The sequence below is a fragment of the Anomaloglossus baeobatrachus genome, chromosome 5 (assembly GCF_048569485.1).
Source record: "Anomaloglossus baeobatrachus isolate aAnoBae1 chromosome 5, aAnoBae1.hap1, whole genome shotgun sequence".
NCBI classification, from domain to species: Eukaryota; Metazoa; Chordata; class Amphibia; order Anura; family Aromobatidae; genus Anomaloglossus; species Anomaloglossus baeobatrachus.
In genome coordinates this window covers 414,536,055-414,551,268 of record NC_134357.1, presented here as the reverse complement: position 1 = coordinate 414,551,268, position 15,214 = coordinate 414,536,055, and the positions used below count along the sequence as shown (strand labels likewise).

General features: G+C 50.2%; 1 protein-coding gene across 2 annotated transcripts in view; it reads right to left on the bottom strand.

The window, feature by feature from the left end:
• ACBD4 (acyl-CoA binding domain containing 4) overlaps nt 1–14,969 on the bottom strand; it is a 55,269-nt gene extending 40,300 nt beyond the window's left edge. For both annotated transcript variants that reach the window (XM_075350258.1, XM_075350259.1), the window contains exon 1: nt 14,817–14,969. The gene's annotated coding sequence lies outside the window, so the exon portion shown is untranslated. The remainder of the gene's footprint in view (nt 1–14,816) is intronic.
• Between the last annotated feature and the right edge of the window lie 245 nt (nt 14,970–15,214).

Sequence of the window (15,214 nt, the reverse complement as noted above, 5' to 3'; positions counted from 1 at the left end):
TCTAATCTGAAAGCAGCATACCATAGCAGAGATCCTGATTCCAGCGGTGTGTCACTTACTGGGATGCTTAGTGTAGTTTTGATAAAATCACTGATTAATCAGCAGTAGATTATCATTAGAAGACTACTTGTCATGCTGCCAGGTAATCCAGCATATTCATGAGCTCTGTATAACTGCTAGATTTGCAGCAGAGAAAACATTGATTTTATCAAAATGACAGCAAACAGCTCAGTAAGTGACACATCTCTGGAATCAGGGTCTCTACATTATGTTGCTCTCAGATGGGGTAGCAAAAACCTGGTGACAGATTCTCTTTAAAAGGATTGTCTGATCTAACATTGCAGAATTGTCAGGATTCTCCGGGCTTAAAGCCGGGAACAGCGGTCACATGGCCGCGAGTATATGATATGCATAATCCCAGACAGAATCCAACTAGATGGGAACAGCCTTGTTTAATGCCAGTGTATAGAGAGCAGCCGTGCCCATCTAGTTGGATTCCCAGCTCCGATACTGGAGAATCCTCACAGCGCACAGTGCCCACGATGTGAGGATTCACAAGTCTGCAGTCACATAGGAGTAACATTGAGCGACTACAGACTTGTCATTTTAGACCGGACAACACATTTAGGGTGCATCTGTTGATAAATATGGAGTAGTTCTGTGTATAGTAAAAGATTTGGCACAAATTACACCATTTATGACACCTGTGTTCCACTATGCTTTGTTTAGGAAAAACTAAAGCAATGCTGTATCTTCCTATGAAGTGTAACACTATATCTGACCCCCTGAATAGTGCCCCAATTTTCATATAGTGTCCATATCACTTCCTATGATTGCCGCGGTCTCAGAGAAAGTGATCTCTGAACAGCCGCTCAACTCCTCCCATAAGGATACTACTAGGAAGTACTCCGAGTGAATGGGGCACTTGTAAATGGGGGCATATGCAAGATGGTAATGATGCCAAGTTCCTGTATAAAAGTTCAGAATTATAAAAGAAATCACTGCTATCTTTTAAAAACAGCGCCACACTTGTCCTCAGTTTATGTGTGGTATTGCAGCTAAGCACCATTCAATTCAACAGAGCTGAGTTGCAATACCGGACTTTGATTTTGAGCGGTTTGTGGAAGAAAACGGACAAGTCTTTTCTCATCCCAAATAAACCTTTTAAATATGATGAACATATAACATCCGGTAGGAACCAGGTAGATTAATTTGGTCCTGAAGGAGGGATTGGCTGATCCCACAGAACAACAAAGCAAAAAGGTATATATCCATAAACACCATATAAATTAAGAAGCTAGGCAATTATTTTATATGATTCCCATTTACACCCACAGTCAGATCAAGGGCGAGTGGAGCTCAGGATGTGCAGGTCACCCAGTAATAATGGGCGAGTGGAGCTCAGGATGTGCAGGTCACCCAGTATTAATGGGCGAGTGGAGCTCAGGATGTGCAGGTCACCCAGTATTAATGGGCGAGTGGAGCTCAGGATGTGCAGGTCACCCACTATTAATGGGCGAGTGGAGCTCAGGATGTGCAGGTCACCCAGTATTAATGGGCGAGTGGAGCTCAGGATGTGCAGGTCACCCATTATTAATGGGCGAGTGGAGCTCAGGATGTGCAGGTCACCCAGTATTAATGGGCGAGTGGAGCTCAGGATGTGCAGGTCACCCATTATTAATGGGCAAGTGGAGCTCAGGATGTGCAGGTCACCCAGTATTAATGGGCGAGTGGAGCTCAGGATGTGCAGGTCACCCAGTATTAATGGGCGAGTGGAGCTCAGGATGTGCAGGTCACCCAGTATTAATGGGCAAGTGGAGCTCAGGATGTGCAGGTCACCCACTATTAATGGGCGAGTGGAGCTCAGGATGTGCAGATCACCCACTATTAATGGGCGAGTGGAGCTCAGGATGTGCAGGTCACCCACTATTAATGGGCGAGTGGAGCTCAGGATGTGCAGGTCACCCACTATTAATGGACGAGTGGAGCTCAGGATGTGCAGGTCACCCAGTATTAATGGGCGAGTGGAGCTCAGGATGTGCAGGTCATCATCCACTATTAATGGGCGAGTGGAGCTCAGGATGTGCAGGTCATCCACTATTAATGGGCGAGTGGAGCTCAGGATGTGCAGATCACCCACTATTAATGGGCGAGTGGAGCTCAGGATGTGCAGGTCACCCACTATTAATGGGCGAGTGGAGCTCAGGATGTGCAGGTCACCCACTATTAATGGGCAAGTGGAGCTCAGGATGTGCAGGTCACCCACTATTAATGGGTGAGTGGGGCTCAGGATGTGCAGATCACCCACTATTAATGGGCGAGTGGAGCTCAGGATGTGCAGGTCACCCACTATTAATGGGCGAGTGGAGCTCAGGATGTGCAGGTCACCCAGTATTAATGGGTGAGTGGAGCTCAGGATGTGCAGGTCACCCACTATTAATGGGTGAGTGGAGCTCAGGATGTGCAGATCACCCACTATTAATGGGCGAGTGGAGCTCAGGATGTGCAGGTCACCCAGTATTAATGGGTGAGTGGAGCTCAGGATGTGCAGGTCACCCACTATTAATGGGTGAGTGGAGCTCAGGATGTGCAGATCACCCACTATTAATGGGCAAGTGGAGCTCAGGATGTGCAGGTCACCCACTATTAATGGGTGAGTGGGGCTCAGGATGTGCAGATCACCCACTATTAATGGGCGAGTGGAGCTCAGGATGTGCAGGTCACCCACTATTAATGGGCGAGTGGAGCTCAGGATGTGCAGGTCACCCACTATTAATGGGTGAGTGGAGCTCAGGATGTGCAGATCACCCACTATTAATGGGCGAGTGGAGCTCAGGATGTGCAGATCACCCACTATTAATGGGCGAGTGGAGCTCAGGATGTGCAGGTCACCCACTATTAATGGACGAGTGGAGCTCAGGATGTGCAGGTCACCCACTATTAATGGACGAGTGGAGCTCAGGATGTGCAGGTCACCCAGTATTAATGGGCGAGTGGAGCTCAGGATGTGCAGGTCATCATCCACTATTAATGGGCGAGTGGAGCTCAGGATGTGCAGGTCATCCACTATTAATGGGCGAGTGGAGCTCAGGATGTGCAGATCACCCACTATTAATGGGCGAGTGGAGCTCAGGATGTGCAGGTCACCCACTATTAATGGGCGAGTGGAGCTCAGGATGTGCAGGTCACCCACTATTAATGGGCAAGTGGAGCTCAGGATGTGCAGGTCACCCACTATTAATGGGTGAGTGGGGCTCAGGATGTGCAGATCACCCACTATTAATGGGCGAGTGGAGCTCAGGATGTGCAGGTCACCCACTATTAATGGGCGAGTGGAGCTCAGGATGTGCAGGTCACCCAGTATTAATGGGCGAGTGGAGCTCAGGATGTGCAGGTCACCCACTATTAATGGGCGAGTGGAGCTCAGGATGTGCAGATCACCCACTATTAATGGGCGAGTGGAGCTCAGGATGTGCAGGTCACCCACTATTAATGGGCGAGTGGAGCTCAGGATGTGCAGGTCACCCACTATTAATGGACGAGTGGAGCTCAGGATGTGCAGGTCACCCACTATTAATGGACGAGTGGAGCTCAGGATGTGCAGGTCACCCAGTATTAATGGGCGAGTGGAGCTCAGGATGTGCAGGTCATCATCCACTATTAATGGGCGAGTGGAGCTCAGGATGTGCAGGTCATCCACTATTAATGGGCGAGTGGAGCTCAGGATGTGCAGATCACCCACTATTAATGGGCGAGTGGAGCTCAGGATGTGCAGGTCACCCACTATTAATGGGCGAGTGGAGCTCAGGATGTGCAGGTCACCCACTATTAATGGGCAAGTGGAGCTCAGGATGTGCAGGTCACCCACTATTAATGGGTGAGTGGGGCTCAGGATGTGCAGATCACCCACTATTAATGGGCGAGTGGAGCTCAGGATGTGCAGGTCACCCACTATTAATGGGCGAGTGGAGCTCAGGATGTGCAGGTCACCCAGTATTAATGGGCGAGTGGAGCTCAGGATGTGCAGGTCATCCACTATTAATGGGCGAGTGGAGCTCAGGATGTGCAGGTCATCCACTATTAATGGGCGAGTGGAGCTCAGGATGTGCAGGTCATCCACTATTAATGGGCGAGTGGAGCTCAGGATGTGCAGGTCATCCACTATTAATGGGCAAGTGGAGCTCAGGATGTGCAGGTCACCCACTATTAATGGGCGAGTGGAGCTCAGGATGTGCAGGTCATCCACTATTAATGGGCGAGTGGAGCTCAGGATGTGCAGGTCATCCACTATTAATGGGCGAGTGGAGCTCAGGATGTGCAGGTCACCCACTATTAATGGGCGAGTGGAGCTCAGGATGTGCAGATCACCCACTATTAATGGGCGAGTGGAGCTCAGGATGTGCAGGTCACCCACTATTAATGGGCGAGTGGAGCTCAGGATGTGCAGGTCACCCACTATTAATGGGCGAGTGGAGCTCAGGATGTGCAGGTCACCCAGTATTAATGGGCGAGTGGAGCTCAGGATGTGCAGGTCACCCACTATTAATGGGTGAGTGGGGCTCAGGATGTGCAGATCACCCACTATTAATGGGCGAGTGGAGCTCAGGATGTGCAGGTCACCCACTATTAATGGGCGAGTGGAGCTCAGGATGTGCAGGTCACCCACTATTAATGGGCGAGTGGAGCTCAGGATGTGCAGGTCACCCACTATTAATGGGCGAGTGGAGCTCAGGATGTGCAGGTCACCCACTATTAATAGGCGAGTGGAGCTCAGGATGTGCAGGTCATCCACTATTAATGGGCGAGTGGAGCTCAGGATGTGCAGGTCATCCACTATTAATGGGCAAGTGGAGCTCAGGATGTGCAGGTCACCCACTATTAATGGGCGAGTGGAGCTCAGGATGTGCAGTTCATCCACTATTAATGGGCGAGTGGAGCTCAGGATGTGCAGGTCATCCACTATTAATGGGCGAGTGGAGCTCAGGATGTGCAGGTCACCCACTATTAATGGGCGAGTGGAGCTCAGGATGTGCAGATCACCCACTATTAATGGGCGAGTGGAGCTCAGGATGTGCAGGTCACCCACTATTAATGGGCGAGTGGAGCTCAGGATGTGCAGGTCACCCACTATTAATGGGCGAGTGGAGCTCAGGATGTGCAGGTCACCCAGTATTAATGGGCGAGTGGAGCTCAGGATGTGCAGGTCACCCACTATTAATGGGTGAGTGGGGCTCAGGATGTGCAGATCACCCACTATTAATGGGCGAGTGGAGCTCAGGATGTGCAGGTCACCCACTATTAATGGGCGAGTGGAGCTCAGGATGTGCAGGTCACCCACTATTAATGGGCGAGTGGAGCTCAGGATGTGCAGGTCACCCACTATTAATGGGCGAGTGGAGCTCAGGATGTGCAGGTCACCCACTATTAATGGGCGAGTGGAGCTCAGGATGTGCAGGTCACCCACTATTAATAGGCGAGTGGAGCTCAGGATGTGCAGGTCACCCACTATTAGGCTGGAAACACACCTATGCGAGTAAAATCGGTCCGACTGGGCTGAAAAAAACTCGGCTGATTTTAGTTCACGTTAGGTCCGAGTGCAACGCAAGTGCGATGCTTTTTCTGAATAAATTAATGATTTTACTAGCGTGTGTAATGCGTGTGTAATGCGTGTGTAATGCATATTTTTTACTATGTCATCTGCCATTCAGCTCTGCTACATGGCCGCTGACAGCAGACACAGACAGCCATGCAGCAGAGCTTAATGGCAGACGACAGCAGACACAGACAGAGCCGCACGATCAGAATGAACTCGGGTGAACTTCACCCGACTTCATTGTCATGCTGCAGCTCGGTCTGTGCCGCGTCCTGATTAGCGGTCACCTGAGAAGGATTCACCAGTGACCGCTAATCCCCGGAGTGACTGAAGTTAGCAGCCCTCTCTCATACTCACCGTTCCCCGATCCCCGGCGCTGCACGGCATTCACACTGCTGCGGTGGCTTTTACTATTTTGAAAAAGCCGGCCGCTCATTAAACAATCTCGTATTCCCTGCTTTCCCCGCCCACAGGCGCCTATGATTGGTTGCAGTGAGACACGCCCCCACGCTGAGTGACAGGTGTCTCACTGCACCCAATCACAGCAGCCGGTGGGCGGGTCTATACTGTGCAGTGAAATAAATAATTACATAATTAAAAAAAACGGCGTGCGGTCCCCCCCAATTTTAATACCAGCCAGATAAAGCCATACGGCTAAAAGGCTGGTATTCTCAGGATGGGGAGCTCCATGTTATGGGGAGCCCCCCAGCTTAACAATATCAGTCAGCAGCCGCCCAGAATTGCCGCATACATTATATGCGACAGTTCTGGGACTGTACCCGGCTCTTCCCGATTTGCCCTGGTGCGTTGGCAAATTGGGGTAATAAGGACTTAATGGCAGCCCATAGCTGCCACTAAATCCTAGATTAATCATGTCAGGCGTCTCCCCGAGAAACCTTCCATGATTAATCTGTAAATTACAGTAAATAAACACACACGCACACCTGAAAAAATCATTTATTAGAAATAAAAAACACAAATTCCCTCATTACCAATTTAATAAGCCCCAAAAAGCCCCCCATGTCCGGCGTAATCCACGGACCTCCAGCGTCGCTTCCAGCATGAAGGTGACAGGAGCTGCAGCAGACACCGCCGCTCCTGTCACCTCCACGCAGCAACTGAGGTGAGTAGCGCGATCAGCTGAGCTGCCACTGAGGTTACCCGGTGGCCGCCACTGGATCCAGCGGTGGCCGCGATTAACCTCAGTGACACCTCAGCTGATCGCGCTACTCACCTCAGTTGCTGCTTGGAGGTGACAGGAGCGGCGGTGTCTGCTGCAGCTCCTGTCACCTTCATGCTGGAAGCGACGCTGGAGGTCCGTGGATTACGCCGGACATGGAGGGCTTTTTGGGGCTTATTAAATTGGTAATGAGGGAATTTGTGTTTTTTATTTCTAATAAATGATTTTTTCAGGTGTGCATGTGTGTTTATTTACTGTAATTTACAGATTAATCATGGAAGGTATCTCGGGGAGACGCCTGACATGATTAATCTAGGATTTAGTGGCAGCTATGGGCTGCCATTAACTCCTTATTACCCCGATTTGCCAACGCACCAGGGCAAATCGGGAAGAGCCGGGTACAGTCCCAGAACTGTCGCATATAATGTATGCGGCAATTCTGGGCAGCTGCTGACTGATATTGTTAGGCTGGGGGGCTCCCCATAACGTGGAGCTCCCCATCCTGAGAATACCAGCCTTCAGCCGCATGGCTTTATCTGGCTGGTATTGAAATTGGGGGGACTGCACGCCGTTTTTTTAAATTATTTAATTATTTATTTCACTGCACAGTATAGACCCGCCCACCAGCTGCTGTGATTGGGTGCAGTCAGGGCCGGCTCCAGGTTTTTGTGGGCCCCGGGCGGAAGAGTCCCAGTGGGCCCCATAAACACGCAGACACACACACATACACAGATACATACACGTACATATACATATTTAAAGACAAACGCACAAAAATACATATAAACAGACAAATCTATACAGTCATATACACTGACATACATAGATACACATCATACATGCATACATACAGAGACACACACACTGCTATGCTGCATACATACATATAGACAGACACACACATACTGCTCTGCTACATACATACAGACACACACATACTGCTCTGCATGCATACATAGAGACACACACTGTTCTGCTGCATACACACATATAGACAGACACACACACACACTGCTCTGCTGCATATATACATACAGACAGACACACATATACTGCTCTGCTGCATGCATACATACAGACAGACACACATACTGCTCTGCTGCATACATGCATATAGACAGACACACACATACTGCTCTGCTGCATACATACAGACACGCATACTGCTCTGCTGCATACATACATGCATACATACAGACACGCATACTGCTCTGCTGCATACATACATGCATACATACAGACACGTATACTGCTCTGCTGCATATATACATACATACCGTACATACAGACACGCATACTGCTCTGCTGCATACATACATGCATACATACAGACACACATACTGCTCTGCTGCATACATACATGCATACATACAGACACGTATACTGCTCTGCTGCATATATACATACATACAGACACGCATACTGCTCTGCTGCATACATACATGCATACATACACGTATACTGCTTAGCATGCATACATACAGACACGCATACTGCTCTGCTGCATGCATACATACATACATACAAACACACACCTTGCTCTGCGGGCCACACACGCAGCTCTGCAGGGCCCACGCACGCGGCTCCGGGGGCCACACACGCGGCTCTGCAGGGCCCACACAATCGGCTCTGCGGGGCCCACACATGCGGCTCTGCGGGGCCCACACACGCACGTGGGGACAGGGAGGGGCGGGGAGGGAGTGATGTCCCACATACTGATCAGGTCACGGTGCAGATGGGGCCCACACAGCGCCGGAGGGAAGCGATGTGCTGGGGGTCGCTGGCTGGCACTGTGACTCCTTCATCTGTGCGACCAAGCAGGACGCCGGGCGGTAGCTCCGCCCACAGATGATGCTCAATGCAGGAGAACACAGTGAACGCTGTGGTCTGCGGGCCTTAAAGGGCCGGCAGCCACAGTTTCCAGTGCCAAGGACTGTAGTCTCCGGAACTTGGCCCGGGGGCAGCAGAACTGACGAGGCCGAGTGGGCCCCCCCAGCTCTCCAGGGCCCCGGCATTTGCCCGGGTATGCCGCGTGCTGACGCCGGCCCTGGGTGCAGTGAGACACCTGTCACTCAGCGTGGGGGCGTGTCTCACTGCAACCAATCATAGGCGCCTATGGGCGGGGAAAGCGGGGAATACGAGATTGTTTAATGAGCGGCCAGCTTTTTCAAAATAGTAAAAGCCGCCGCAGCAGTGTAAATGCCGTGTAGCGCCAAGCCGGGGATCGGGGAACGGTGAGTATGAGAAAGGAGGGGAAAATGACCGACAGACTGTGAGAGAGGGACAGAGATAGTGACGGACCGACAGAGAGAGAATAGAGACTGAGAGGGAGACCGACTGACAGAGAATAGTGATTGACAGACATTGGGAGACATCACTCGTTTCCAGTGTTTTAGGAAACATGCGAGAAATGTATTTAGAAAATCGCATGTCACTAGGATGGTGTGAGTGCCGTCCCGTGACATCCGATTATTTACACGCTCCCATAGACTTGCATTGGAGAAACTCGCAGGAGAAACTCGCAAAAAAGCAGCATGTTGCGATTTTTTTCTCAGTCCGATTTGGACTGAGAAAAAAAAAAAAAAATCGCAAATGCAAGCTGAATCATTGACTAACATGTGTCCGAGTGCAATGCGAGATTTTCTTGCATTGCTCTACTGCGAGAAACTCGCAAGTGAGAAGCCGGCCTTAATGGGCGAGTGGAGCTCAGGATGTGCAGGTCACCCACTATTAACGATCGACCATCAGATCTAACATTTAGGGTACGGTCCCACTTGCGTATCACTCGTGCGAGTCTCACATCGGTATCACCCGACACGGTTGCACACTCTCCAAACAGGAGCGCCTCAGCTGCATAGAAATACATGCAGCCGAGCAGCTCCTGTCTGGACAGTGTGCAGCCGTGCCGGGTGATAACGATGTGTGACTCGCACGAGTGATACGCAAGTGGGACCGTATCCTACCTGCATTTCTACATCCGTTCTGCAAAAATTAATGAGGCCATTCCACTCCAGCTCTGCAGGAGGAAACTACCATCTCCATTCTCTGCCTGTGGTTTCCCGTCTGCTTATATGTGTCTCATCTGGTTTACTGTAAATCTGCATCTTTCTATTGTTAACCCCATGTTACTGTGGACCAGGTCTGCATCAGCAGTGCCATATCGTCATGGCCGAAACGGTTAGCATCCTAGAAATTGTTCCAGAAAATGAAGCATTTTTCTCAGAAAATTATTGCAGTTAAACATGTTTTGTTATAGACATGTTTATTTCCTTTGTGTAAATTGGAACAACAAAAAACAGGGGGAAAAAAAAAGCAAATTGGATATAATTTTACAAAATTCCAAAATTGGGGAGGACAAAATTGTTGGCACCATCAATTTAAAGGGAATCTGTCACCACCTAATCTGAGAGCAGCATAATGTAGGGGCAGAGATCCTGATTCCAGCAATGTGTCACTTACTGGGCTGCTTAGTGTAGTTTTGATAAAATCACTGATTAATCAGCAGGAGATTATCATTAGAGGACTACTTGGCGTGCTGCCAGGTAATCCAGCATATTCATGAGCTCTGTATAACTGCTAGATCTGCAGCAGAAAAACATTGATTTTATCAAAATGACAGCAAACAGCTCAATAAGTCTATGATGGGAGGAGCTAGAGGCATAGGGAGGGGCTAGAGGCGGAGCTCCACCCCTTCATCTTCTATCTACAAAATTTTCATAATGACTGATCAATTCTGGCAGAGAAAAAAATCAAATTTGTCTGATAAGATATATTACAAAGTTTCTTAGTTTCATGTGCACTATTGATTCATCAAATAAAAATTAAAACAAAGGTTACGCTTTAATGATAATGATCAGGGCCGGCATTAGCCTCGGCGCACTTGGGCAAGTGCTGCGGCCCTGGACTGCCTTGGAAACCCACTCACCATCAGCAGGGGCTATGATGTATCTTGCGGACCTCAGGCTGAGTTCCGTGGACCGCAGTGCTCGGGTGGCAGCCGCCACACTTTCCTGCACGCAGCGTGTCACTGCTGAGCGTTGTGTGCAGGGACAGTGAAGTTCATCTGTGGGCGGAGCTAGCGCGCAGTGTGCTGAACTCCTGTCCCACAGCTGAAGAGAAGGTACAGTACCTGGAAGGCGCTCATACACTCGAGCATTTACCCTTGCATCTACCATGAAAAGAGGAGCTGCAGCACCAACATCCAACTGAGCTGTATGCTCCCCTCAGAACTGTGTCCCCTGACCCCACTGCTGTATACCCTACAGAACTGTCTGTCCTCTGACCCCAGTGCTGTATACCCTCCAGAACGGTCTGTCCTCTGACCCCAGTGCTGTATACCCTCCAGAACTGTCTGTCCCCTGACCCCAGTGCTGTATACCCTCCAGAACTGTCTGCCCCTTCACCCCACTGCTGTATACCCTCCAGAATGGTCTGTCCGCTGACCCCAGTGCTGTATACCCTCCAGAACGGTCTGTCCTCTGACCCCAGTGCTGTATACCCTCCAGAACTGTCTTCCCCTTCACCCCACTGCTGTATACCCTCCAGAACTGTCTGTCCTGTGACCCCAGTGCTGTATACCCTACAGAACTGTCTGTCCTCTGACCCCAGTGCTGTATACCCTCCAGAACTGTCTGTCCTCTGACTCCAGTGCTGTATACCCTCCAGAACTGTCTGTCCTGTGACCCCAGTGCTGTATACCCTACAGAACTGTCTGTCCTCTGACCCCAGTGCTGTATACCCTCCAGAACTGTCTGCCCCTTCACCCCACTGCTGTATACCCCCAGAACTGTCTGCCCCCCATCAGTGTTGTATACCCTCCAGAACTGTCTGCCCCCCACTACAGTGCTGTATACCCTCCAGAACTGTCTGCCCCCCACTACAGTGCTGTATACCCTCCAGAACTGTCTTCCCCCCACTACAGTGCTGTATACCTTCCAGAACTGTCTGCCCCTTCACCCCACTGCTGTATACCCTCCAGAACTGTCTGTCCTCTGACCCCAGTGCTGTATACCCTACAGAACTGTCTGTCCCCTGACCCCAGTGCTGTATACCCTCCAGAACTGTCTGTCCCCTGACCCCAGTGCTGTATACCCTCCAGAACTGTCTGCCCCTTCACCCCACTGCTGTATACCCTCCAGAACGGTCTGTCCTCTGGCCCCAGTGCTGTATACCCTACAGAACTGTCTGTCCTCTGACCCCAGTGCTGTATACCCTACAGAACTGTCTGTCCTCTGACCCCAGTGCTGTATACCCTACAGAACTGTCTGTCCCCTGACCCCAGTGCTGTATACCCTACAGAACTGTCTGTCCCCTGACCCCAGTGCTGTATACCCTACAGAACTGTCTGTCCCCTGACCCCAGTGCTGTATACCCTACAGAACTGTCTTTCCTCTGACCCCAGTGCTGTATACCCTCCAGAACTGTGTGTCCTCTGACTCCAGTGCTGTATACCCTCCAGAACTGTCTGCCCCTTCACCCCACTGCTGTATACCCCCAGAACTGTCTGCCCCCCATCAGTGTTGTATACCCTCCAGAACTGTCTGCCCCCCACTACAGTGCTGTATACCCTCCAGAACTGTCTGCCCCCCACTACAGTGCTGTATACCCTCCAGAACTGTCTGCCCCCCACTACAGTGCTGTATACCCTCCAGAACTGTCTTCCCCCCACTACAGTGCTGTATACCCTCCAGAACTGTCTGCCCCTTCACCCCACTGCTGTATACCCTCCAGAACTGTCTGTCCTCTGACCCCAGTGCTGTATACCCTCCAGAACTGTCTGCCCCTTCACCCCACTGCTGTATACCCTCCAGAACTGTCTGTCCTCTGACCCCAGTGCTGTATACCCTCCAGAACTGCCTGCCCCTTCACCCCACTGTAGTATACCCTCCAGAACTGTCTGTCCTCTGACCCCAGTGCTGTATACCCTCCAGAACTGTCTGCCCCTTCACCCCACTGCTGTATACCCTCCAGAATGATCTGTCCTCTGACCCCAGTGCTGTATACCCTCCAGAACTGTATACCCTCCAGAACTGTCTGCCCCTTCACCCCACTGCTGTATACCCTCCAGAACGGTCTGTCCTGTGACCCCAGTGCTGTATACCCTCCAGAACTGTCTGCCCCTTCACCCCACTGCTGTATACCCCCAGAACTGTCTGCCGCCCATCACAGTGTTGTATACCCTCCAGAACTGTCTGTCCCCTGACCCCAGTGCTGTATACCTCCAGAACGGTCTGTCCTCTGACCCCAGTGCTGTATACCCTCCAGAACTGTCTGCCCCTTCACTCCACTGCTGTATACCCTCCAGAACTGTCTGCCCCTTCACTCCACTGCTGTATACCCCCAGAACTGTCTGCCCCCCATCAGTGTTGTATACCCTCCAGAACTGTCTGTCCCAATACCAGTGCTATATACCCCCAGAACTGTCTGCCCTCCCACCAGTGCTGTATTCCCGCCCAGTGGTGTATACCCCCAGAACTGTCTGTTCCCTAACGCCAGTGCTATATACCCCCAGAACTGTCTGCCCCCTGACCCCAGTGGTGTATACCACCAATATTTTTCGTTTTATAAAACATACCCCAAATTTAGAGGAAGAAAAAGGTAAAAAAAAAAAAGATGGGGTCCGTTTTATAATCCGGTGGTGTTTTATCGCTGTGCTGGCCCTGCTCTTGGTGAGGTACGGGCCATTCTGAAGATGTCGGTGGTGAGGGTTTCAAAGAAATGGTGCCTGGATGCGGTGCGTGCGCAGATGAGATCTTGAGCCGAGAGATCCATCTGCGCACACGCGAACTCTGGGCGCCATTATTTGAAGTCCTCACCACCGACATCGTCAGAATGGCCCGTACCATACCGCGTCGCTGGCTGTACAGGGCACCGCCACCGCACAGAGCAACTGCTGTACAGAGACGCCACCATACAGAGCAGCCGCCGTACAGAGCAGCACAGATCAGCACAGCATTACCCCTGTCTCCTGTGACTTGTTCTCACTGATTTTCCTGAGGAAGGAGAGGCTCTCTGTGAAACGTGTAGAAATAAATCACTATTGACCTACTCCTGGATGTTTCTCGGACTATGGCAGCGCGGCAATCATACCCATTCTTCTTCTCCTGGTGTTTGTTTGTAATCATATATGCCAGTGGCATCTGACAAATAGAAGTCCCCATACCCCCCCCGAGAAAGATACAATTATACAGTGGTAAGTTGCAGAAGAGTGCTATATGGTAAAAAGAGGTATATTGGTGGATTACTTTTGGCATCTTTCTGATTTAGGCTGAATTGATACTTGTGGACGGCGACATATGGACCAACCATGGGTCTCCTGACCCAAGACCACCATCCTCAGGCACATATGAGGCTGGTATATTTGGGTGAGGAGACCCTCAGCCGGTCCTTGCATCGCGGTCCATACTTGGTCCGTCATATACAGTTATCTGAATTTCACCTTGCGTGGGCACGAAAAGCACAAATTTGCTCTAAAATTTTTTGTCAGCCGTGCACCGTTTGCCACAAAATATCGTGGGCGAGGTGGCGTAAGATATAAAAGTGTGCGAGTGTCACCAAAAATGGATCACAAATTAATGACGCCTTGTCTTGACACTATGGCCAAAATGTCCGAAGATAACGTATATAATTTATTATGATTTTCACCCTAATTTTTTATACACTTTTATATCAGTCAATTTTGTAATACCGCCTCTGGAGGAACTTCTCAATACATGGAGGCAACGTGCAGTCTTATGTATATATTCTGCGACTTCCACAACGAAAAAAACCCAAAATGGTGGACATGTGACAGGCAACTCCTGAGATACAGGTCCTCACAAATTTAAGGAGCCATGTTTTCACAAAAAATGTTGCAAAAATGCCCATTTTGCATCATTATAAAGAAAAGTGTGACGTAAACAAGATACTAAGACATTAATCCTTTCTAGGGTCCAGTCACCTTCATTCATATCAGTAACATTCTGTAAAATGGCAGCTTTATTGCATCACATAGCACAATACTAGCATATGCACTGCTGTACCTCAGCCCTGCAATGTCATTACCTACACAGCGCCGGGCACTGAGGCTCAGGAGCTGCCAGCATCTCCTCCTCCCGCCTGTGCCGCACACACATCCAGAGGCAGCAATCACCCAAGGCCGGGGATTATGAGGTAGAAGTAGGCCTGAGGAGCGAGGCGGGGAAAGCTTGCATTGTGGGAGGACTCTGTGCTGACGTGAGGCTCCATCATGACTACGAGAATAAACAGGACAGTGAGCATGTCATGCTGTCATGGAGACATGATGGGATTGGTCGTATCCCCCATTTTGTTGGGAGATACAGTCAGTAATGTGTAGTAAGCGGATTACTAAGCATAATTGCCAGAAAATAGCATGTCAATGTGTAGAGGAAGGCTGCACATCCAACTTTCCTAGAGTCCTGAATGGCAAAGAATCTGGCATC